The sequence below is a fragment of the Topomyia yanbarensis genome, chromosome 3 (assembly GCF_030247195.1).
Source record: "Topomyia yanbarensis strain Yona2022 chromosome 3, ASM3024719v1, whole genome shotgun sequence".
Classification (NCBI taxonomy): Eukaryota; Metazoa; Arthropoda; class Insecta; order Diptera; family Culicidae; genus Topomyia; species Topomyia yanbarensis.
This window is the reverse complement of record NC_080672.1, coordinates 393,880,029-393,906,744: the sequence shown is the minus strand read 5'-3', so window position 1 is coordinate 393,906,744 and position 26,716 is coordinate 393,880,029.

Here is a 26,716-nt window from a genome sequence, read left to right as displayed (position 1 = left end):
CTGGCGACCGTATTTCGCGTTATACGCGTCGCTTGCATTGGATTGCTTCATGTTTCTTCTGTAAACAAGTTGCCCTTGCACGAACGATTTTGCGAAATTACGGTGACGAAGGTTGTAATGATGACGTGACGCTTCGTGTGCCTTCTGAAGGTTAACGCTTACCAGGTCGTAGATGCTGCTGAACATCTGTTTTCGACGATCGGCTTGTTGCTCTGGGGTAAGTGACTCATCGTGACGGGCTAGTTTATGGTCCGTGCCGTGCTCGGACAATTCGTGACCGTGCGTGATAAAGTACGGTGTACAGCCTGTCGAAGAGTGGACACTAGTATTTAGAATCACTTCGATTTCTGGCAGCCGCGTATCCCAGAGCCGCTGATCATCTTTAACATATGTTCGGATAGCAGCATTAATGGTTCGGTTTACTCTCTCTACCGGATTCGCTTGCGAATGGTATCGAGAGTTTAACCAATGTGAAATCTTGAAACGGTCCAGTAGCTCTTTGAATTCCTTCGAAAGGAAACTACTGCCGTTGTCGCTTATAACGATTTCGGGGACAGAATTTCGGTGAAACCACTGTTCTCGCATGACAGTGCATAAAGTGGAACTACTGATTTTCTTCATAGGATGAATCATAACCCATTTGGAGAAGTAGTCGGAGATCACCAAAATGTGCTGATTTCCTCGACGACTGCGGGGAAGTGGGCCGATGAAATCCACTGAAATTATCTGCCATGGGCGAGTGGCGAGTTTCATGTTGCCCATGGGGGGGTTAACTGGAACTGATGCTGCTTTCACCTCCTTACAGATTCCGCATTTCTGTACATACTGCCGAATTTCTGACGCCCTTTTCGGCCAGTAGTACCGTTGACGGATTCGAGCAAGGGTTTTTTCCTGTCCCGGATGAAAGCAGTCATCATGGCACTGTTGAAAAATCTTGGGGATCTCATCAGCCGTTGGTATCGATTTCCACTCGAAACGCTGGTCATGCGAACAGTCTGGTACCGAAATGAACTTGTACAGTCGTCCGTCCTCGACCTTGAAGTCGACGTAACGGTCCGGTTCGTCAAGAACCTTTTGGATAGTGGAATGATACCAGGATGACGCAGACGAATCGTTGACTGCAGCTACGCTTCTAGAAAGCGCGTCTGGAACAACATTGTCTTTGCCTTTACGGTGTTTGACGGACATGTCATACTGCTGTAGATTCAGCGACCACCGACTGCACCGAGATCCCACCTTCCATTTTGTGTTTAGAATGTGAGTCAGTGCAGACGAGTCGGTGATGAGCGTGAAGTGATAACCTTCGATGTACCCGCGAAAAGCATCAATAGCTAACATCGCCGCCAAGGCTTCTTTTTCAGCCGCGTGGTAGTTTTTCTGGGGAGTCGTTAACTTGTGCGAGTAATAAGATATGACGCGCTCTTGGCCGTCCTGTTCCTGGGTTAACACTCCCGCAACGGCAACGTCACTAGCGTCGGTCTGTACCGTAAACTCTCGCGAAAAGTCAGGACTTCCCAGAATAGGCGACGAGATCAGACGTTCTTTGATATCGCAGAAGGCAGCTTCAGCGGCATCGTTCCACTGGATCATCTTGGACTTCGTCTGAAGAAGATTTGACAAGGCGGCTGTTGCTCCGCTGAAGTCCGGTATGAACCTCCGATAATAATTCGCCATTCCTAGGAACCTTCTGAGCTTGGTTATCGTATTTGGTCGTTCGTACTCGACAATTGGCCGGATTTTGTCGGGATTTGCTCGCAATCCGTCTGAACTCAGAAGATATCCCAGGAAGGGAATTTCGGATACCCCGAATCGTGATTTGTCCAAGTTAATGCTGAGGTTGGCAGTCCTGAGCCGATTCGCAACTTCTTGCAAAAGTTGCATATGCTGCTCGAACGTTTCGGTTACAATGACGATATCGTCAAGGTAAACGAAAACGTACGGCTCTAGCGCTCCATGACCGAGAACGGTGTCCATCAGTCTGGCTAACGTTGCTGGACTGTTTATTAACCCGAACGGCATGCGGGTGTATTGAAATAGACCCTTTCCCTGCACACTGAACGCCGTATACTTCCGCGAGCTCGCTTCGAGAGGCACCTGCAGAAAGGCTTCTGACAGGTCAATCGTAGAGAGGTACTTCACTTTTGGCAACTGACCGAGTATCCGACCGGGGTGTGGCAAGGGATAGGCGTCCCGCACTGTCCGTTCGTTTATCTTCCTCGCATCTAAACAGAGCCGAACTTTGTTGGGTTTAATCACTGGGACACAGTTCAAGGACCAGGAAGAATTGCTTCTTTCCAAGATCCCCTTATCTAGCAATCTCTGGAGCTCGATTGCTACCAGCCCTTGTGTTTTAGGTGACATGACATACGGAAACTGGCGGACTGGAGGCTTATCTCTCCACTCCTCTTTCAGCACGATACGGTGCTGTGCGCCAGTGGTCAGTGTCAACTCTCCGTCACCAGCCGCTAGAAACATCGACTTGATTCGCTCAACCTTCAGTCTTTCTTCCTCGGTTAGAGTCGAGTCTGGCTGAGATTGGTCGATCTGAGCAACGTTTCCGTTCTCTAGTGATGGCATCGTCGGTTGTATTTGGAACTTTCTCCAAAAGTCCATACCGCAAATACACGGAATTGAAAGATTCGCGACAACCAATGTAGGGACAATTCGAATACGCCCTTGAAAAAGAAAGGGTAACTGTGCTTGACCTTTGATCTCAAGAGGGTCACCGCTGGCCGAGCGAAGCGCTACATTCCTCGACAGGCGGTTTAACCTTTTGGTTTTCAACTGGGATAAAAACTTCTCGCTTACGAGAGTGTGGTTACTTCCACTATCAAGGAGGGCTCGTATCGCCATCCCGTAAACTTTTACAGGAGCGTAGGGTCGATTATCGTTGGGGAATGGGTAAACAATTTGACATACATCGACGGACCTTTCGTACAAATTCGAGGCTGCGGGCTCCCAGAAAGGTGGAGGACTCCGCCAGCTAGACTGTGAAACATTTACGCGTTCGGGGGTTGCGGACGGCGATTTTCGTTCGCTCGAGATCCGTTTTTTAGACAAAACGGGCAGAAATTTGTGGGGAATCCACGAAGGCCACAGTTCGCGCAAAGAATACCGCGCTGCTTGTCACACATTGCCATGTGGTGGCCAACTCTACCGCAATTGAAGCAGGTGTTTATCGGTGGAGGGTTATGTCGGTTTATAACCTCCTCTAGGGTAAGTTGGGGACGAGCTGAGGTAGCAGACGGCCCTGCTTGTGGCTGGTTTGAAGTATGCGACGGTCCTGAAGGTGGGTGGGAATTCGAAAATCTCTGGTTGTTTTGAGCAGAAGACGGACCTGATCGATTCGAAGAATCTTGAGTATAGGACTGGGTATTGTTATTCCTATTTTGGTTGTGATGTTGCGAAACTGCTGCTGTAGTTCTGTCAGACACTTGTGGCTGAGATTGTAACTGGTTATTCTTTTCCTTCTTCTTTCCTTTCTTCTCTTGTACTTCAACGGTATTCACCGTCTTCTCGGTCCCGAAAACTTTGTTGTAGGCCGAGAAGTTCAACGAATCTAACTTCTGTCCCGAGGCCACAAGTGTCTGCAAATCTACAATCGGAATGAACGCTAACTGTCGCTTATAGTCAACGCGCATATTCTGCTGTAAGATTTGGATTTTTTCGTAATCTGGAATCTGTTCGCTCATACTGCGAAACAGTTTTTCCATTTCGAAATAAAATTCGTGTTTCTGCTGACGTCGCTGATAGATTTTCATCTTTATAAGCGCGTCCAGATCAGGATGCATGTATGTACGTCTAAGTTCGAACACCAAGTGTTGCCAGTTCAGAAGCCTGTTCGTGGACCTTTGAGTCATGTACCACTTTAAGGCTGACCCGGTGAACAAGTGTATGGCTGATTCGAACAACTCTCTTTCTGAAATCTGCTCAGCATGACTCAGTGCTTGGACGAGCTCTAGAAACTCGTTAAGCTTTAGACCTTGATCATCTCCACTGTACTTTCCAATGTTCCATTTTGAAACAGGCAAAGTGTGTCGATGATGATACGGAACTGAGTACTGATTATGAAAAATTGGGTTTTGTATTGATGTTGGATTATGGACTGACTGCGAATATTGCGGTGCAGTTTGGTACTGTGGGTATCGAATTCTATCCGGTAATGGTTCTGGTCCCAAATTTCTATTGGAAGTTTGTGAGAAAATGGGAAAATCTGAATTATGAAGAGAATGATGGATAGGGTTATTTGTATTTTGTTGATTTCTGTAACTAGTTATTTGCGAAGGGATGTGAGGGTACAATGGAGAATTAAACGAATTTGAATTTTGAAAATTGGAACGGGGTAGATCAGGGTCAGAAAGAGTTTGTGTACCTACATTCTTTCCTTCTTTGATTTTTTTAAGTTCGGCTTCTAAATCGAATATTCTGGCTTGTAGAGAATGGATCCACTCCAGATCCTCCATACTAAGAAAGGACCTTCGGGGTCTCGGTACTGGTTCATCATTTTGACCTTCCGAATCGCTAACTGTATCATACGGGTTTGAAGGGATAACAACACCATTATTTTCATCGGTTCCTGCGGTTCCCGTAACCAATGCTTCCGATTTATTTTGCAATCCCTCTACCATTTCCACCAAATCCACCAGCATATTCTGTAGATTACTGTGTAAGTTTGGTGATCCTCGCGAATTAGTCAGGATTACAGAGACACGTTTACCAATGTGCAATAAACGTGCCAAAGATTGGTTTTTGATTGCCTCCTCATCACTATTTTCCAACATTTGCCTAATTTCGGAAAATTTATCAACACATATTGCCATTTCCCTACCCTCATCGCCTTTAACTCTGTAAGTAGCATCTACTTGACCTTCTTTTTCCAACTTCAGTGTGTCTCGGACCCATTTCCGCTTTCGTGACAAACTGAGATTTCCGGTCAACACTACAGAACGAGACACCAATTCATGGTCGAGCTCGTCATCTTGCAAATAATCAACCCTCATCCCATAATACCATTCATCAATCATTGCACTTGCTTGATCAAAAGTAATTCGACTAGTAGCCATTTTCGTTCAATTTGACGAAAAAAAAAATTTACATTAAAAAAATTACACTACCAACAATATGACACTTCACCCTATACTGAAAATATTACAACATTAATTTACATAACAACAAATAACAATTTACATAATACATAACAAATATGAATTGGTGGCGACAATTCACTGGTGTACCGTACCCGTTTCAACACTGTTTTCGCATTTTGTTTTGATCACTTGAAGACAATTTCTACCTAGCTTTCTACTTTGTGACTCCGTTCTGTTACTGTGAGCGATGGTGCAATTGTACAGTTTATCATCACTCGCAAAAATCGGAAAATTCAATAGCACTCTTTTCAATGAAATAATTTTTGGTCACTTATCACTCCGATGACTTCGCGATAATTGAAGTTGACTGAAATTTCTCCGGGAGACCGTTCGAAAAGGGGATTTACTTTTGGTCTAGAAAGCAAATCACCTTTTCTTGATTTTGCGTTGGGCGCCAATTGTTACGATTATCTTACTTAAATACGCGACTCGCACTTTCTCTACATTTAACGGTACACTAAAACACGAGCATTTGGGTCGTTTTACCGCGGTCTCCTGGAGAATTTCACACGGGCGGACTATCAACCCTAAATACGGTGGTCTCTGGGCAAAGTAAACACTTCTAAACACAAAATAGCGGACTAATTCACCTCAAGGACGTTACTAATTATAGAAAACAGCTTAATTAGACAGACCTTACATTTATTCTAACAAAACAAAAATACTTGCGCACAGTAAACTTTTTTCACTTTTCGATGTAAAAAAACTCGTTGCGGCCGGGACGAACGTTGGTCGACTTACTGCTTCAGGGGCATCCGGGGACTATGGCGACGATCAGGAACAACTTTCAGAACGGGTACTTCCGTCGGTCGAGAATCCAGTTTTGACGAGGTCTTGGCCGTGTAACGTGTGGCCTACGTTTATATTATGGTCCGGGAATGGTGCACTTTCGCGAGCTACTTCGCGCTTTTTTGTCAACAACTAGCTTGGCATCATTGGACCAACAGTGCACTCGCGTCGCTTGTGGTTGTTTTTCTGGCCTTTTCCAGCGGAACACTACACTTTGACCCACTTTTGCTTGATTTGGCCAGTAACAAATGTCCGTATTGGGTTTCTGGCGGATCGCGGATGTTTCACTGTACCGAGCAGAACGGGTGGAACGCACTATTCCAAACGGGTGAAGGGATTTCACTCCTCGGACCTGATTTCACTAATTGATCTCGTTTCCGGCGCGGGAAGCCCTTTTTATTTCCCCGCGCCCCCGGAAACCATCTCCACTCACGACGATCGATGACCTCTTCTTGTATATAGCGTAGCAGAAAAAAACATTGTTTACAAACGTGTATGGGTTGGTGCCCCGATAAAAAGTTTAACTGAATTTTTAGATCGGATTGGTTGCATGCATAACCTTTACATTGTATAATTTTACTTTTCACCAAATAAACAAATGAACAAAAATGTAAATAAACTCTCTGACACATAATATAAACAATGGAGTAAATAAATAGTGTAAATAAATAAATATGGAATAAATAAATAAATAAATAACAAGCAAATAAATAAATAAATAACCAGTAAATAAATAAATAAATAACAAGTAAATAAATAAATAAATAAATAAATAACAAGCAAATAAATAAATAAATAACATAAATAAATAAATAAATAACATAAATAAATAAATAAATAAACAAGTAACTACATAAATGAATAAATACTGACGGGCACCAACCGAAGACTACTAAACATGAAATAAACATCCTTCAAACATGTAAACACGGAAGCTATGACATTTATTTCACATTTAGACATTTACTGACAATATTTACAAATATAACAAAATTTTCAAGGGGTCTATATCAAGCTGGCCCAGCGACCACGGATTTATTGTGACCAAGAAAAACACAGGTCACACATCGAAACGTCGAACGTCAACTGAAATCCAAGCCCAAGTTCTTTTTGGAAATATGTGAATGAGCAGCGAAAAGAATCCGGGTTACCATCTTGGATGTCATTAAATGGAGTTTTAGGCATCGACACTAAGGAAATTTGCCAATTGTTCACCGACAAATTTTCAAGCGTTGTTTCCGACGAGAGCCTTTCCCCACAACAAGTCGCTGCCGCTGCAAATCTAACTCCTTCTCTAGGACGAATTCCAAGCTGAAAGCATCTAGTTCCCCGGGCCCAGATGTTCCCTCGATTTTTGTCAAAAAGTGCATCAGCGGGCTTCTTGAATCACTTCGGCGAGTCTTCGTACTATCACTCATTACTGGAACATTACCTTCCTGCTGGAAAGCAGCGCACATGTTTCCAGTTCACAAAAAAGAAAACAAAGCGAACATTGACAATTATCGGGGAATCTCGTGTCTAAGTGCAGTATCAAAACTATTCAAGCTGGTTGTTTTAGACCCTCCGTATTCATGGACAACTACTGCGCTGGTTTCGTTCCTACCTCGATAGAAGGCAACTCCAAATCAGTATTAAGGACTGTCTATCTACACCATTCTTCGTTACATCCGGCATCCCACAAGGAAGCCATCTCGGTCCAGTGATATCCCTCCTCTACTTTAATGACGTCAACATAAAATTACAAGGACCCCGCGTTTCTTTTGCCGGCGACATGAATTTTTTCCCGTCAAATACGGGATAAACCCGATGCCGAGTTTCTTCAGAGTTAATTGGAGAGCTTTAGTACGTGGTGTGATCTAAACAGAATGGTTTTAAACCCGAGTAAATGCTCAATCGTTACGTTCACGCGGAAATGCCATCCGACTCAGTTTAACTACCATCTCTTCGACTCGAGTATACCAAGACTCATGGATTCGGCACTAACGTTCAAACCACCTACATCATCCATTGTGGATAAGGCATCAAGACAGCTAGGGTTCATCTTCTGAATAGCGAAAAACTTCAAGGACGTATACTGTTTAGAATCTCTCTATTGCGCGCTGGTTCGCTCAACACTGGAATATTGTTCTGCTGTTTGGAACCCTTACTACCAGAACGGCGTCAACAGAATCGAGGCCGTCCAATGCCGGTTCATACGCTTTGCACTCCGACATCTTCCTTGGCAAAATAGATTTCAGCTGCCGAGCTACGAAAACTGTTGTCAGTTAATACAGCTCGATACTCTAAGCATCCGGAGGCACTGCTCTCGAGTCCTGCTCGTCTCGGACTTACTGTCTGCCAGGGTGGATTGCGCTACAATCCTCGGACGCCTCGATCTTCAAGCTCGCGTTCGAGCTCTGCGCAATAACACTGAAATGTAATTAGTTTAAGTAAGCACCATTGGGGCCAAGGGGTTTGTTGGTGACGGTACTACAAATAAACAAATAAACGAAAAATATAACAAATCAGTATATTATAAGTTATAGAGCAAAACCCATTTCAATTTTTAAGGATTCGGTGTACTATTCGGGCCAAATAAGCAATCTACGAAAAAAGTTTGGAGTGATCAAAGTCGCCCCAATGATCAAAGTCACCCCGGTTTACGGTACTTAATTTTTAGTCTATAGTTTATATGATAGAAGAGAGTAAGTTTCCCCAGATCACTACAGTTCCCGGTCATGTCGCCACGGGACGTATTGCCTAATGAATATGAGTGTTATTTTTATTTGTTCAACTAAAGGAATGAGGCTAGGCTGCTAAGGCAGAGGGTAGAGACTTCCGGACGTGACCGATTAAAAAAAATCAGTCGAACTTTAAAAAACATAATTTGATTCTAACATTTGCATTCCATTCCGCGTCAGATTTACAACCAAAATTTTAATTATTTCAACATTTTTTCTTGCATTCTTTTTTGTTTTGGTTGAAAATGATGTATTTTTTAAGACATACGTTTTTGAATGTTTTAATTTTATTAAATTAAGCATTTTTGAATCACTGATAACTTTAAAACTATTCGATGTATGGAAAAAATATCATTCAATAAACGTTGCGTTTTTCGCATGAGCCCACAAAAAAGTTGTAAAAGTTGTTTTTGTTAATGATGTTATGTATTTTGCAAAGGATAGAAGCAAATCATTATTTTTTAATGTCGGACCAAATTTTTGTTGAAAGCTTATATTGGAAAGATTGCGTACAAATTTCAGACTGGATCTCAAAGTACTTTAGGAGATATTTTACTCATATCTGGCCTATTACAGTGCGTTTGTCTAACATTGCTTTGTTTTAGCGTTATAATTGTAATATCTCGGAGGCTATGGGTACCTCCACTCCCCTCCTCCGACGTCAAAAGTAACAACATTGGCCATCCAGTGGAATACAAATAATCTGCGAGGACGACTGGGTGACCCGCAAAAAATCATTGCACAGACGCAGCCCATCTGCTTGGCGTTGCAGGAAACGCACTTCCGGGATCAGACGAACCCAGCATCATGGTTTGGACACCAGTATTCGTGGGACGCCACAAGTGCGGATAACCTAGGTAGGTCGATGTTCCATCCCGACCGATATCTCTCGATACCGAACTGATAACCGTCGCCAAGAGGATCGAATATCCAGTTCAGTGCACTGTTATATCCCTCTATATCCCCCGGCAGTACTCGGAATGTGGGCAACAAACTTCAGCGGCTCATTGAGCAAGTTGAGATGTCATTCATCATCATGGGAGATGTGAACGGGCACCACACCATGTGGGTCTCGCGTACATGTAACAGGAGAGGAAACGACAGTCGCCGAAGTAGTCGAAAACAACCACTCTCAACGATGGCAGTTCGACTTTTCTCAGCGGACATACGGAATTCGCCCTCAACGTCTCTATCTGCTCGGGGGCGCTAGCAGGATCTTGTGGCTGGACTGTCCTTGCCAAACCATTCAACAGCGACCACTTTCCAATCCAGGTTGCATACAATCAGACGAAGATGGTGGTTTTACGATCGGGCATACTGGACCCGCTACGAGGAGACCGTTGACGATCTAATAGATCGGAAGGAGGCATACACCCCGGACGAACTCAGCGTCATCTTAAATCGGGCTCCCGTTTCCTGCATTCCCAGGACAAATAGGAACCCTCCTGATGGTGTCCAGAGGACCGGATTACCATCCGGGCTCGTCGAACTGCGTTACGAGCACTGAGGAAGACTACTGTGGACGACCCGCGCCGAAGCCAGCGTGCGGATGACTTCAGAAAGGCCAGTATCGAGGTCAGGAAATCCATAGAAGAGGCAAAAAACACCAGTTGGAGCAGATTCTTGGAAGGCATTTCCCCAGATTCCTCGACATTAGAGCTCTGGCGGATAGTCAACGCCCTAAGCGGAAAGCGGTGACACAGTGGTTACGCCATTACCGTTAATGGGTGCAGGACGCTCGATTCCACGACTATCGGTAACGAACTAGGCAGGCACTTGGTTTCCCTGTTTGCAGACGCCGCCCTCCCACTTGCGTTCTTACGCATCAAGCAAAGAGCTGAGAGTAACCCCGTTCGCTTCGAATCCGATTCAGGGCAAGTGTACAACCGACCTTTCACCGGAAGTGAACTTCGTGCGGCATTGGAATCGGTACACGGTAAGTCTGCCGGACTGGACGACGTTGGCTAGCCAAGCGGGCGATATTGGACAGCATTAACCGAATTTGGAGTGGTGAACCGATGCCCGTCTTTGGGAACGAAGCTCTAGTAATTCCTATTGTAAAGTGATGCCAGGGGAACAGAACGCTGGATGGCTTCCGCCCAATCAGCCTGCTCCTCTGCCTCGCTAAGACGATGGAGCGAATCGTCAACATGGACCTACTGGAGGAGCGTAAACTCGTGGATCAACGACAGTTTGCGTTCCGACGTGGAGCAGAAACAGACACCTATCTCGCCCGCTTTGGAGAGGTGCGTCAATCCTTAAGTGATGGCCTGCACACCGATATCGCCATACTCGACGTGGCGAAGGCTTATAATACCGTCACGGAGTACTGCAACAAATTACCAACTGGTGTTTCACCGGAAACATGGGCCATTTCTTGAGTGACTACCTATCTAACCGTACCTTTCGGGTGGTAATCGGAGGTGCCCATCGAAGGACAACGGGGTCCCCCAGGGATCAATTCTCGCCGCCACACTGTTCCTGGTGTTGATGAACTCTTTATTCGCCAGCCTGCCGGCCGGAATCTACGTTTGCGTGTACGCCGATGACATCGTGCTGGTCACGATGGGAAGGACCATCAGACGAACCCACCGAAAACTAAACCGTTTCCTACTAAAAGCATGATTACGCACTGCTGCACCACAAACCATACCGCAACAGGCAGGTCGATGCTGCTGGACGGGGTGATTGTCCCCTACCGCAAAGAACCGAAGATTCTGGGGATAACCGTAGACCGTTGTCTTACCTTCCTGTCATACTTTCGACGGATCAAAGCCGAGTGCCGGTGCCGGCTGCGGCTAATTAAAACAATGAGTTCCCGGCACAAGCGCTGCAATCGTCGCACTGCACTGAATATTAGCCAGGCACTTTTCCTCAGCAAGATATTTTACGGGGTGGAGTTGGCGTCCTGTAATATGGAAGGCTTTTTAAGCCCCCTATATCACGGGCCAATCCGTGCTGCTTATGGCCCGCTTCCCAGCACGCTTGCTGAAGCGGCCTGTGTGGAGGCCAGGATCCTACTCCTTCGTTGTGTGGCTGCACTCACCATCGCCAGAAGAGCACTGGGATTTTTAGAGCGGACAGCCGGAGAGGACTGCTTCCTGTTAAGGATGGTCAGCGAAATCCATCGCGAATATACAGACGTCGACCTGCCACCAATCGCCCGTGTACATCGAGTTCGTGACTAGGCCTGGCACGACCGTGGACCCAATCTTAACACAAGCTTGTCTATAGAGCTGAGGGCCGGCGCTCCCGGAAGTGAGGCCAAATATAACCGACTGATGGCTACGAAGTATAAAAATCACGTGCGGATATTCACCGAGGGTTCCAAGAGCGATGATGAGGGCAGAATAGGAGTGAGCGGAATAGGGGCAGGACTCTCCTTCCGCCTACCGGAGCCATGCTCGGTGTTTTCTGCAGAGGCGTCAGCTATCGCGCTTGCTTTGGTTCAGAAACCGCAAGATAGACCCGGCGTTGTACTGTCTGACTCTCTGGTGGCCATATCCGCCCTCGAGTCGGGGAAATCCCGCTACCCCTTCATTCAGGCCTTCGAGGCCGAGTATGGCCCACTCACCACAATTCGTTGGGTTCACGGTCACTGCAGTATCGACGGTAATGTAAAGGCTGATCGCCTGGCGGCCATGGGAAGACACACCAGCCGACGTCTCACCCGACTCGTTCCGGCCGCAGATATTTTGAACTCAGGAATTACCGAAGCCTTCGTACGCCACTAGCGCGGCAGCACCGGACACCTTCAGTGAATCCAAGGCTCACCCGACCGCTGGACAGACCGGACTGATAGGAGGGCACAACGAGTACTGTCGCGGTTCAGAGTTGGGCATTCTAAGGTCTCGCGTGTTCCCCACCAAGATGCGTTACATGTGGTACCCGAACCACTGTGGAACACTTCCTAGTGAACTGTCCAAAGTTAGCCGACCTATGGCAGCACCATAAACTACCGCGAGAGATAGAGAGATCCTTGCAAACCAAACCAAACTAAAACATAAACTTGAAAATATATTGTAATGCGATTTCAGATATAAAAAGTCAATTATTTCAAATTATCCTACTGATTGCTGATTGCAGAGATTTTATTTTTTAATCTGGACATAAAATTCGGCTCGGGACAATGCAATGCTTGATGTAAAACTAGCCATTACTAGTTGTTCACCTTTGCATGATTATTTCCTGCTAGCACTATTCTCTTTTTCTAACAGCTTTCTATAAAATTTTATAATAATTATTATATTATTTTGCAATAATATTATAATATATTATAATATAATATAATATAATATAATATAATATAATATAATATAATATAATATAATATAATATAATATAATATAATATAATATAATATAATATAATATAATATAATATAATATAATATAATATAATATAATATAATATAATATAATATAATATAATATAATATAATATAATATAATATAATATAATATAATATAATATAATATGAAATAATAGTAATCCACCAGCAAGCTTTTAGATGGCGCCATATTGAACATATGCTTTCTTGGAATGTATTGATTTTTCCAATCTTACCTAATCGAGATAACCGAACGTGGAAAAGGGAGTAACAATACGTCGCAAGCAATAATAATCAATACGGATAGGAAGTGTTTTTTGATTAATTGTTCATTAGCAATTCGCTATTGCACCTAACCACTCCTGTACATTCTGTAGTACATTCATATATTGCCAAATCCTTCTACATTTGTATGAAAGCAGCTTTTTGGAATTTGAATTTTTTTGGGGTCTGCAATCCAACTTCCACATCAACATTATGTTTTTTAGCTAGCATTCCTGTTCGTAAATCGCTCGGTAACTTTCCGTCCTTTCCCGGCATACAATCGACTTTCAGATAGAATCATAAAAACACATACACACACCCCCAACAGATATGCCCTCCGGTAGTCAGTCATCAGAATTTAACCACAATGGTAGACATTCCTCACTAAAGCACATAACAAATTTATGGCTTTATACTTCCCGGTCTGTGGCCCGTCGTACAACACCGTGTCCGGATCAAACGTTGTATCTTAACGTTCGACCCAACGCGGCGGCGCCACGATTGATGCTGCTAGCTAGCTAGCTAGCGAGTTCCACGGTTTCAAATTCAGGACAGTAGAAGTAAAAAAAAAACATCCAGTGCGTCGTTTGCCGTTCGTACTTTTACTTCCTATCTGGTTGAGCTGCCGGCTTGTGGAAATGTCGTGTGAATAGCGGCGATGCGCGAAGGGTGGCAAATAGCAAAGAACACCACCATGAATGTCGTAGAATGGAGTGCTTTTTCTGCACTGCCCCTTTGTTTGTTGTAGTACATTTTGTATTCACTGCAGCAGCGGCTCTTCGACTGGCTTTTCATTCCGGGACGCACGACTCGACTGTGGGAAAATTCATGCGATAGTGGGTTGTGGGTTGTTTATTGAAATTTTATCACAAATATTTGCAGTACCTGCTAGAGGACAGGGAATTTGATTATCTTCGTTTTGTGTAAGTCTTAAATTGAATTCCAGGCCTCTTCTGTCATCGAAATATTACCAGTTTTAACGTGCATGTTTTACATTTCTTATAAAAGAAATGTATAGAATTCGCTCAAACTTTCAAGATTTTTTCCGAGGCCCGGAGGGCCGAGTCTTATATACCAATCGACTCAGCTCGACGATTTGGGACAATGTCTGTGTGTGTGTGTGTGTCTGTGTGTGTGTGTGTATGTAACGGACAAATTCTCATTCGTGTTTCTCAGCAATGGCTGAACCGATCTTATCCAAACCAATTTTAAATAAAAGAACTAAAAAATAGTATGAACGCTATTAATTTGTTTTTGATTCTGATGTTTAGTTTCCAAGATATGAATGTTTGAATGTGTAAAAATGGCGCTTTTTGCAGTTTTTTTTAATTATCTACCGAAATTGACAATATAGATTTACAATTTATATGTTTTTAGACAGCTTTAACGAATACCTTTCGAACAAGCTATAGATTGTTGAAATCGGACTATTATCAAAAGAGATATTTAACATTGAATGCGGACGAAAGATTTTTATCATTTCCCATTGACAGAAATATGACCAAAAACATGTAATCTATTATTAACGCCAAAACGGCTTATTTTAGGTCAATAGTATCTTCGGAGAATTTAATGGAGGAAATATGCCCTTTCTTTTGGTATTGTGCTTTTGCTGATTGATCCCCCTATGAGTGAGATATTTTCACAAATTTTCTTGGAAGTGATTATATCGAAATGATGCCTTCTACAAATTTGTAGCTCCTACTTTTGCGAATAACTTTACTGAAGACTTTAAATATCTATTTTGAATACTTTAAAAGTTATGGCTTGTTGTTTGTGGATTACTCTTTGTCGCCTATTTATTGTTCAATATAGAAATAATCCATTGAAATAAGCCAAACATTATTTCGACAAATCGAATTTTGTATTTCATTTTTCTATCTACAACCGCTAGAAATAATCACCGAACATTTCCAAGTTGTCTGGAAGGAACTTGATAACTTATCAGTGCAAAAATGTTCATTTGTGCGAACCTTCTGACTACAATTTTTCTAACTAATGACCATCGGATCGATCTGAAACATATCGGAAAATGAGAAGCGAAATAAATAACTCCAAGCAATGGCGTAGCCCAGAGAAGGTTTTGGGGTTTAACACCATACAACGCTCCCCACCACACCCAAAAAAATATTGGATTGAAGTTGAAAATTTATTGATGCAGACTGATTTAATTCAATATTACAATAACAATTATCTGATCCGTAGATTGATAGCCTGTTGTTGTAAACATCATGAGGACTTTTGATAAATTGTCGAAATGGGGTCCTGATATGTAACTGATCTTGATTTCACAGTTGTCTAATAGCATCAATATCAAATTCCTGCCTGAAAACATTCCAATAGAAAATTACAGAGTTCTGCAATCAATCATAGTCCTCAGATTTATTTTCAAATTGATCTCGTTTTTGTAGAGATGTACTGTAATAAGGGTCTTTATTTAATAGGAAGAGAAGTTAAAATTGATTTAATGTCTATGAAACATAGAACTGCTCACCAAAAAAATGCATAACTTTCAACATTTGCTAAAAATGTTCTTGCCTTTCTCATTCACTCTAAAATTCGTCAATCTAATCCAGACCCGGAGGGCCGAGTGTCATATGCCAATCGACTGAGTTCGTCGAGATCGGAAAATGTCTGTGTGTGTATGTATGTGTGTATGTGAAAAAAATGTGACCTCTGTTTCTCAGAGATGGCTGGACCGATTTGCACAAAGTTAGTCTCAAATGAACAACCTTCCCATCGGCTGCTATTGAATTTTTTATTGATTGGACTTCCGGTTCCGGACTTACGAGTTGAAGAGTGCAATCACACAGCAAATTCCCATATAAACTGAAATGAAAAATTTTCAAAACCAAATTTGTATTTTTGATGCCAAATGACTTTAAAATGCATGAAACATTGAGATGTTTGACAAAAATTGACTTTTTTGGACTTTGGTACATTTTTGTCTTTCTCATATAGAAAGGTTATGCAATCACTCTAAAAATCGTCAATACCGGCCCGGAGGGAGTATGCAGTGAGGGGTTGCTACTTTAAAATTAAAACTAGTTTAAAATTTCTTAACAAGTTGAAAATTTTCGACCGGATCTGGACCTTCCGGACCTTTCTCCATGATCCGCCGCTGGTTTCAAGCGATGTTTCAGTGTCACATAGTATCTCAAGATCGTGGCTGTCGATCCATTGTATGTATGTGCAAATCGTACTGAACATGTAATATTCATTTCCACCATTGTATTGAACATAACCAGCCATGGAATCGTAGTCTGGACAAATGAGACAAGCACAATTGCACCACTAGGTGGATTAAGACAGTTTTTTTTGGGAATGCGCCGAGTTGAGACGAAAACGTAAAATGATTAATAACGAGGATAACACTTTCCGAATGTAGAGAAAAATTTATGAAAAATAATGATGTCCATTCGATTCTAGCAGGTTCTGATCGATTTTGATGAGCATTTGATTTTTGTTGTATGACCAATTATATGTATAGGTCAAATGTTTAAAATCAGTAATTTAAGGTCAAGATAGCATCATTTTGAAACCGCCAACTTCGGAGGTTTAGTATCTTCGATGAGTTTTACAAACGTTAAACAGCGCATCATTTGATAAAATAATTTTGACGGTATATCGTCCAAGAAGTATTTATGGTGAATTTTCTCAGGTTAATATTCATGACTACAATCAAGTCTCAACAAATTCGCTAGACACGAACTCTGTTACTATTTTCTGAAAAATTAATTCTGCATAATTTTAAAACTTCAAAAATTACGGTTTCGGAATTATGCCGTTTGGACAGTATGATCGATTTTCACCAAACCCCCACCAAACCGAATTTCTGGCTACGCCGCTGACTTCAAGTAAGTAGAAACAAAGTCGTTCTACGCTCGTTCACAAGAAACTTCTTCGAATGCTGAATATCTATTATAATACATTGCAACCCTGATTTTATCAGCCAAATATGAACATATGTTTGATGGGCTCTAGCGGACGAACAAGACTGAATTCGAATAAATCCTTTCTTGAGCATGTTTTCCTTATCATGAAGATGGAAATATGCAAAAATAAAAAGTTCATCATAATCAGAAATAGTTATCAGACTACATCAAGGGACGGGAAGAATATTTTAACAGCTTTAGTTTATTATAAAGAAAAAAAATTGCCCGCTTTAGTCAATGTCCCCATTTTGTCAGCCTAAAATACGCCATGAGACTGATAAAAATGGGTCTTTATTGTATGTATTATTCACTGTGTTTCACATTAATAGGTACATTTCATTTTTGGGGATTTTTTATTGTATCGAACTACAACAATTTTTAGGTAATTTTCAAGGGGTTTTTTTTAAAACTTCTTCCAAAATTTGGCGAACCTATTCCAATTCGTATACCAATTAATTGGTATACTTAAGGGTTAATATGTTGCAGATAGAGAAAATACTGAAATTTTCAGCTTTTTTCTTACACAATATTACGAAAGATTATTAAACAATTTTTCTTAATAAGTTTGTGAAAATTATAAACTATTTGAAATTTTTTTAATAATTTTATTTTTTATTTAACCGTGATTTTTTAATAAATAGTGACCATCGCTTCACAACGTAGTCTATTTTTCATGGCTTGCGGTGAGCACGATCTCTCGAATTGCTGAACTGAAAATTATGGAATAGAAATTAATTTTTGGTATTCTTTACTTTACTCGCTGCGCAGATAGCTCTGAATTAGACCCGCTGGTGCCCTACGACGATTTCGCTAGATTTTCAGAGCACTGTGCGCCCAGTGCGTTAACGCAAGTGACGGAAGGTTATCGAAAAGTTTCGTGAAAATGAAAATTCCAGTAATGATGATGATTTTCCCAAACGGTTCGTTTTCGAGAGGTTTTTATTTGTTCTTTGGCATTAGGATTAGCGATAATAATTCAAATCAATACTACTGGGAAGTCACCTTTAGAAAAAGTCGATGTCGAAGTAAAATTTGGAACTATGCACGCATGCACTTCAGAGATAGCATGATATCCGGAGCTGCGATTTCATTTCAACCCTTTTTTGTGAAAATGGCGATACTTACAAATGTAAACATAAGGCTTTTTTCATACATGCGAATGAGGGCTTTGAAACGCAACCAATTAACCTAAAATTTTGATTCTGCGATATAGCTTTCTTAAACTACAGCAAAAATACAACGGGCGAAACTGTATTTTTGTTAGTTTATTTAAAGTTTCGCCCTCCACGCTCCATGCAAACAAACAGGGCGATACTTTTTTTGCTAGCAGTTTATAAGCGAAACTGTCATTTTCGTATTTTTTTAGGATTATTAAGCTGATACCAGCTGTAAATAGTAACAATGATCGCTATTGAAAAAAAACCCGGACGAAATCGGTGGTGTATAACGGTAGTTATTGTAAAAAAACGTAAGAACGATACTTCAATGCTGATAGGTGGGACCGAAAAAGTAAACAATCGCCAAAGGGGCGATACTATCATTTTGTAAATTTCAATAGCAAAAACAAATTTTAATTTAATAATTTCAAATACTTTATGAAGTTTTGGGTTTCGATCACTGAATCATGCAATCTAGGATGTAAAAAACACAATAGTTCTTAAATAGGAAATAAAAGTCTGGAAATATTCACTGTTGATTTTCTTTGAATGGTGTCACTGCTAGTATCGCCCTTTTCAAGAAAAAGCCTTGATTTCTTAGTTCTCAGTCGCGTTGGTGATTTGAGTAAAGTATAAACTTCAAATCGATTAAAAAAAATGCGATTTTTTTGGCTCAGTACAATATATAACCCCTTTAGGAAAATTCAGTTTTCCCACCACAATTTAGATATTTTATTAACAGAGCGAGCATTAACAATAATTCGTAGCTATGTCTATTTTATGGGCCATTTTTTCGCTTCCCATTGATTTGATTTGAGATTTCTAGCACTGATGTTGTCCTATGCTGATTTGAGCGATTCTCTGAGTCCTGCCACTTTCCCATGTAGTATGTGTTATCAAAAACATCGCGAAGCATCAAGTTCTAAATGTTATCAAACGATATAATATCCGAAGAGAGTGATAAGAGTTATAAGAAATGTCTCATCACACTGTTAGGTGGATTAAAAGCGTTTTTTTTGTAATAAGCAGTCATATAAAGCAAAGTTAGCGAACTGCTCAGTAAATGATCTGATATCAATGATTAAATTGATAAATAAAGGGATAGATGATGATTCATTAGGGGTTTAGAGAGGAGTAGATCATTTATCCATTTATTTATTTATTCATTTATTTATTTATTTATTTATTCATTTTTATGTATTTATTTGGTTAGTGTGATCAATTGGCTTTTAGTTAAATAACTAAAAACCTCCAACGAGGTGACACAGCCACAATCGTTTTTCACACCGTTCCGTTTCGTGAAGCCGATTCGTTTCCAAATTTTAGCATGCTGTCAATCTCAAGATAGTCAGGCATTTTAATGATGAAAATTTTAACTTGATGAAAACTGAATCACAAAAGCAGTTGAATCACAGGATGGTTGTTGTAGGGGGTGGGCGTAGCGTATTGGTAAATCGATTGCCTTGTACGCAGCGCACCTGGGTTCGAGTCCCGACCCCGCACATAGGGTTAGAAATTTTTCCTAAGAGATTTTTTTAACCCGAAGAGGCGAATGACCTTAAGGTTAAAACCTCTATAATTGAAAAAAAAGGATGGTTGTTGTTGGAAAAGATAAAAAGTGAAATAAATTAAACTACTTCTTTCCGTAAACGTTTCGAATGAGTCCGAAAAAGTTAAGTTTTTAATGCTCATTTGTAAATTTGGTGCAAATCGGGCTCCATTACCCTCCACTTTAAATGTAGGTCAAACTGTAACAAAATCGATTTGCCACTCCGGGAAAAAAAACTACGCAACAGTTGACTCGTTGAAACGACCAACTCTGCTCCTTCCGCGCGCTGTTCATATTTTATCAAATCAAATAATGTCCGGCAGTGGAACGACCAGCAGGATAAGAAAAATGAAATTTCAACCAGCCACCAGCCTTGCACAAACACGGGCACGATAAATATTTGCTTTTGCTTTCATTTAGTTGACCACCACCCTCTAAGAAAAAAGTTCCCAACGGTCGAGGATAGACGGACGGACGCAAGGAAAAAGAACAAGGTAAAACTCAAATAAATTACGACGGCAGTAAAAAAGAACCATTTTTTAATACGGTGGAACCCAGATTCATTTTCACGCCCGGTTGAGCCGAGTTTGTTTGATCTCATCGGAATATGGGGACGAGAAAGGTGAGAATTTATTTACGAGTCCGTACTAGCCGTGAAAAACAATACGGGAACTGAGCCAAAAGAGGAACATACCGATGCAGGTTCATAACAATGTACAAGTTTGCTAACAAAGTAACAAAGTACACAATCGATTTGCACCAACATGAACCCTGGCGAGATGCTCATAGGACTATACCCGAACCCCAGATACTAGCGCGTATAAAGTACCAAATTTGACGCTATCCTCGCTGTGCTACGATTAGTGTGTGTGGTATATGAATGGGTCTCTCTGTATACTCTACGAAATAAATTCCCATAAAAGTGGAGTTTAATGTTTCGATTTCGTCTCTTTAGTATACGCCAGTCGACTTGACCCCAATAAAATCGAACAAACATCTCTTCCCTTTTCATTCGTCATGTGAACTAGGGATTGGACGGTACCGGTATTGCTTAATACAGCTTGGGATTATCAGAAGATTCACGTAAAAGGATGATTCGTGGTCCCGATCAATGACATAGAGAGTCATATTGTACTGATAACAAATCAATCTGTATTCTATCGAAAAAAAACGGAATACTACTCAAACAAATAAGGCTGGTGTCGATAATCATTTAAACAATATTTATCGCAGATACAGTTACCGTACATATGCATTCAATGCTATTATAGAGCAGTTATTAGGCCAGTGTAACGCCGGGTTTCTTTATTACTATTTGTTTTGCTTGCTTCTCAATTATTTACTTATATCTTTCTTTTTATCATGAGCTATTCCTTTGAATTATATGTAATGTGAAACATTCTATCCAGCAAGCCATTCTAGATAATTTCCAGTTTTATTATTTCGGGATGTAATGAAGTTTTAAAAGCGACAACTTATTGAATATATGTATGCCTGAAGTACCATCGCTTTCTACGCTGCTATAGTTCTTCCGACGAAGCCTGGATAATACGGCTTTGTCGCATAACCGAGTGAGGAACCCGCCGGAAGCGACGGCCCCTCGAAAGCAAAGCTGTGATCTTGATCTACCCGTTTGCCCGGATTACTCAAACATAGGGATTATAAATTAGTTTAAGTTCGATGGAGCGGCAACGATCGCCATTCGGTCTAATATCAATTCGGTCGAATTTCCTTCGTCTTAGTGACCTTCGGCCAAAGGAACTAATGGCCGGACACTGGCTCGATTCCCTACCCAGCACATAGGGTTAGAGATTTTTCTAAGAATCCCGAAAAAAGAAAATAAGCAATAGGTTAAATTTGAAATGTAATCGAAATAAAAAAAAATAAATGACAGGATTTTCCAAAAAAATCGCGCCTTAAATTTTTTTGGCAAAAATGGTCTAAAATTGACTTGTTTTTTATGTCCCTATTCTATCTAGAGTATAATGGTGGGCTTAGTAAATAGATTGACTAGCTTTTTTGCAATTACTGCCGCCATTTAAAAAACATGGTTCCGCGGACGTGCCGTCTAAAGTTTACGGCTAAGAAATGTAGAAAACTAAAGTGTGGTGGGAATCATCACACAACAATAGACTTTGGAAAATATATTCTTCGTAAAAATTAAATAAAAGAAAGGTTTTTTGAAACGTGCGTACGACTGGGCCAAATGAAAATGATAAGCAGAAAATGGAAAACGGTAAAAAGAACGAAGGAACATGATAGAAAAAAAGAGGAAGAAGAAAGAAGGAAGAACGCAGAAGAAAGAAGAAATAACAAAGAAAAAAGAACGAAGAAGAAAGAAGGAAGAAGAAAGGAAGAAGGAAAAAGGAAGAACGAAGAAGAAATAACAAAGAAGAAAGAAGGAAGAAGAAAGGACGAAGGAAAAAGGTAGAAGGAAAAAGGAAGAATGAAGAAGAAAGAAGGCAGAAGGAAGAAGGATTTTCAAATTTCGAATTTCAAATTGGGGCCATCCATAAATGACGTAGCATTATATGGGGGATGAGGGAGTTTTGTATTTTGTGATGATGTGTGACGGCAGGGGGGTAGGGGGTCATGCCATGCTACGTAGCTTTTTTAAAGGGGAATAGGGGTTGACCTGATGTCACGACGATCTTACCTGTTTTATATAACTAACATCGTTTTTACGGGAACAAGGAGAGGGAGGGTTACCGTCAAGCTACGTAATTACCAGGGGGTATTTAGAGGTTTGTGACGAAATGCTACGATGGGGGAGGGCGTGTTTAAAATCACTCAAAAAATGCTACGTCATTTATGGGTGATCCCATTTCAAATTTCACATTTAAAATTTCAAATGTCAAATGTCAAATGTCAAATGTCAAATGTCAAATGTCAAATGTCAAATGTTAAATGTCAAATGTCAAATGTCAAATGTCAAATGTCAAATGTCAAATGTCAAATGTCAAATGTCAAATGTCAAATGTCAAATGTCAAATGTCAAATGTCAAATGTCAAATGTCAAATGTCAAATGTCAAATGTCAAATGTCAAATGTCAAATGTCAAATGTCAAATGTCAAATGTCAAATGTCAAATGTCAAATGTCAAATGTCAAATGTCAAATGTCAAATGTCAAATGTCAAATGTCAAATGTCAAATGTCAAATGTCAAATGTCAAATGTCAAATGTCAAATGTCAAATGTCAAATGTCAAATGTCAAATGTCAAATGTCAAATGTCAAATGTCAAATGTCAAATGTCAAATGTCAAATGTCAAATGTCAAATGTCAAATGTCAAATGTCAAATGTCAAATGTCAAATGTCAAATGTCAAATGTCAAATGTCAAATGTCAAATGTCAAATGTCAAATTTCAAATTTCAAATTTCAAATTTCAAATTTCAAATTTCAAATTTCAAATTTCGAATTTCGAATTTCGAATTTCGAATTTCGAATTTCGAATTTCGAATTTCGAATTTCGAATTTCGAATTTCGAAATTCGAATTTCAAATTTCAAATTTCAAATTTCAAATTTCAAATTTCAAATTTCAAATTTCAAATTTCAAATTTCAAATTTCAAATTTCAAATTTCAAATTTCAAATTTCAAATTTCAAATTTCAAATTTCAAATTTCAAATTTCAAATTTCAAATTTCAAATTTCAAATTTCAAATTTCAAATTTCAAATTTCAAATTTCAAATTTCAAATTTCAAATTTCAAATTTCAAATTTCAAATTTCAAATTTCAAATTTCAAATTTCAAATTTCAAATTTCAAATTTCAAATTTCAAATTTCAAATTTCAAATTTCAAATTTCAAATTTCAAATTTCAAATTTCAAATTTCAAATTTCAAATTTCAAATTTCAAATTTCAAATTTCAAATTTCAAATTTCAAATTTCAAATTTCAAATTTCAAATTTCAAATTTCAAATTTCAAATTTCAAATTTCAAATTTCAAATTTCAAATTTCAAATTTCAAATTTCAAGTTTCAATATTTCAAATTTCGAAATTTAAACTGCAATTTTTCAAAATCAGCCTTTTTACATTTTTTTGTAATTTTGCAACAGCTCTTTTTACTCTATTTTATATTGTTACATTTATTAATCATGATATTTTGGATTTTTTTATTTTTGAGCTTTTCATTTTCACCGATTTGTTATTCATAAATATTTATTTTTTCGTTTAGTTGTTTTAGTATATTCATTTGCTATTGGATACTATTGCAGCATTTGACTGTTTTTGTTATTTTTTTAAGTCACTGTCCGTGTTGCCATCTTTTCTATTTTTACTTTAATTGATATTTCTGTTTTAAATATATTTGTTGTTTTTGTTAATTTTCCTACTTTAGCTGTTTTCCATAGTCTTGCGGAATACTTGTAGTTATTTATTGCTTTACTACTTTTATTTGTTTTTTATGTTTTTTTTGGTTATTTTTTATCTGTTGAATCTTTTGTTATTTTGTTCACCAGTTTGGATATTGCTGCCATTTTGTTTTTTTTGATAACTTATGAATTTTTTGCGCTTATTTCTTTTATAAGTATTCGTATCATCGTAACCAAACAATCCGAGCGCTCTGAATCATGTCTCCATTCTCCTTCAACGCCGGCTGTACGCAAATCTTTCTTTGTTTCATGCAGTCAGTGAGAGCGGTGTCTGCTTCGAAGCCGACAACCTTTTCCAGAATTTCTGGGGAGCATAACATTAGCTGATCTCTCATCCGGCATTCGCGTTACATGTGCAACCCCCAGTAGTCTGCCGTGTTTCATCAACCCTCCTATGTCAGCATGTTTGTGCACGTGATACAGCTCGTGATTCGTGCGGCTACGTCATCCTACATTATCTACTGCGCCGCTGAGAATTTTTGAACACAAAACTCTTCTCTCAAACAAACTGAGTACGTGATAGTCTGCTTTCTTCAGCGCACATGCCTCATGGCCGTACAGAGCAACAGGGAGTATCAGCGATTTTTGTAGAGCAAGTTTTGTGTGCGTCTGTTAGACACGGGACTCTTGCTCACTATGGAAACTATTGAAAATTCCTATTCGCAGCCACAATACGCCTTTTTACGGTAAACTTTATTCGTTTTCAAAAGTCATACAATTCGTTGACAAGCTCGTACCGTACCTCATCGATTACCACCTCGGAACCTAATATTATTAATATATGTTATAAGCACAAATACAGTCCAAATTTCTATTAAATTTTTTACTTTTACAATAAATAGTCTTACTGGAAGCAAGTTGGTGTCAGTTACTGATGAGTGGACCATGAAACATTCAAATGCAACTTCTCCAATAAAACCCCCGTTTCTACGGTTTTTGTAATTCATAGGCAACCAAAAATATTACAATTTAGAAAACCATTCTGCATAACAATGATATCGTTCGTAGATTATGTTCGATTACTAAATAGTTTGATAACTAATCAATTTTTTTTTTCTTTTTTCAGGTGAGTTCCACATATTTCAAAAACCATGAAAAGGGTGCATTTCCAACATCAACACAGCTGCATCGCCTTTCTTAGAACTCAACAATGAAAGACGAACTCCAGGTACCCCAAATCAATCTCATACAATTAACCTTCCAGTTAATTATTATAGTACATAATAACACGCATAAATTTCCGACGTCTTCTCCAATCACCCCAACCTGAATCACCTGCCGAGTGTGCTTCTTCGCATCACTTGTTGTGTAGTAATAATCGATTTCCGCATTTCCTCGTAAATTAGAAACATCTGCTCTTAACGGAAAATCATTACCCGATTACCTCTCCCCCTACGCACTAGTGAGAGCAAAACGTGTTTGATGCCAAAAATAGACCAAGAGAATGTGAAAGAAAGTATTCGTGCCATATTCGAGCAGACATCGTCAAATTAAGCGTGAAACGTGAGTTCGTCATTTTGCGTTAGCTTGTCGGTTACACTCCCTATTTGAACGTCATGCGAAAATGGGAAAGTTTTCATTCCGTTACTCAGCAGATGATGAATGGGGAAAAGTGAATCGGTTAGCTTGTAAAATTACTAGTGGGGTGATGGGTGGGGATTTTGACGTAGGATAGCGTAGTCTTTCTATACTCTGCGGAACATTGGTGTCAATTCGAATTGAGAACGACAGGAAATCCGAAGACATTTTTTGGACATTAATTAATTTTTGGCGGCTGAATTAATTGCTATATTTTTCACTTGTCGTACGAAGAGCTTTCAACGCTTTCTTTTGGTAATTTGTCAACTTATGCTGCTTTCGTTTTTAGATCAAAGTTGCTCTACGTTCGTTCGAAGCTGTCACTTTCGTATGGATGTTGTAAATATTAGAGCGAACCTAGGGCGACTCGAGTCCTAAACCGAAAACAGCATTAGTGAAATATTTATTTTCCTCTGAACGACGCCTACCTCGCTTTATAAAGCAATGCATGGTTTGGCATGCTTATCACAATGGGATTTGACGTTGCGTCCATGGCGGAGCATTCTGTTTGATCTTCAATTTATTTTTCCGGTGTTTAGGACCCGATCCTATACGTATGTTATCGTGGCTGATAGAATATAAAAGGAATGGGTTCAAATCGTCCATGCGATTGATATGGGTTGAACTTTTGATGTTTATTCGTGGACCGATGAAACGTGCTGCTTGTGACTGACTTATCCAGTTCTCACTGCATGTTCGATTTCTCGTCTCTCTCTCGCGGTTATGACCATAACATTACCCTTCCTTGGCTTGTATTTGTTTCTATTGAATAACTTTCAGCGTTTGAAGCTGGTTCCCACTCAGTCAAATCAATAACCTATACTGACGGTAGAAGGTACACAAACGAAAGAATTTTCATTTCATCTGCGTCA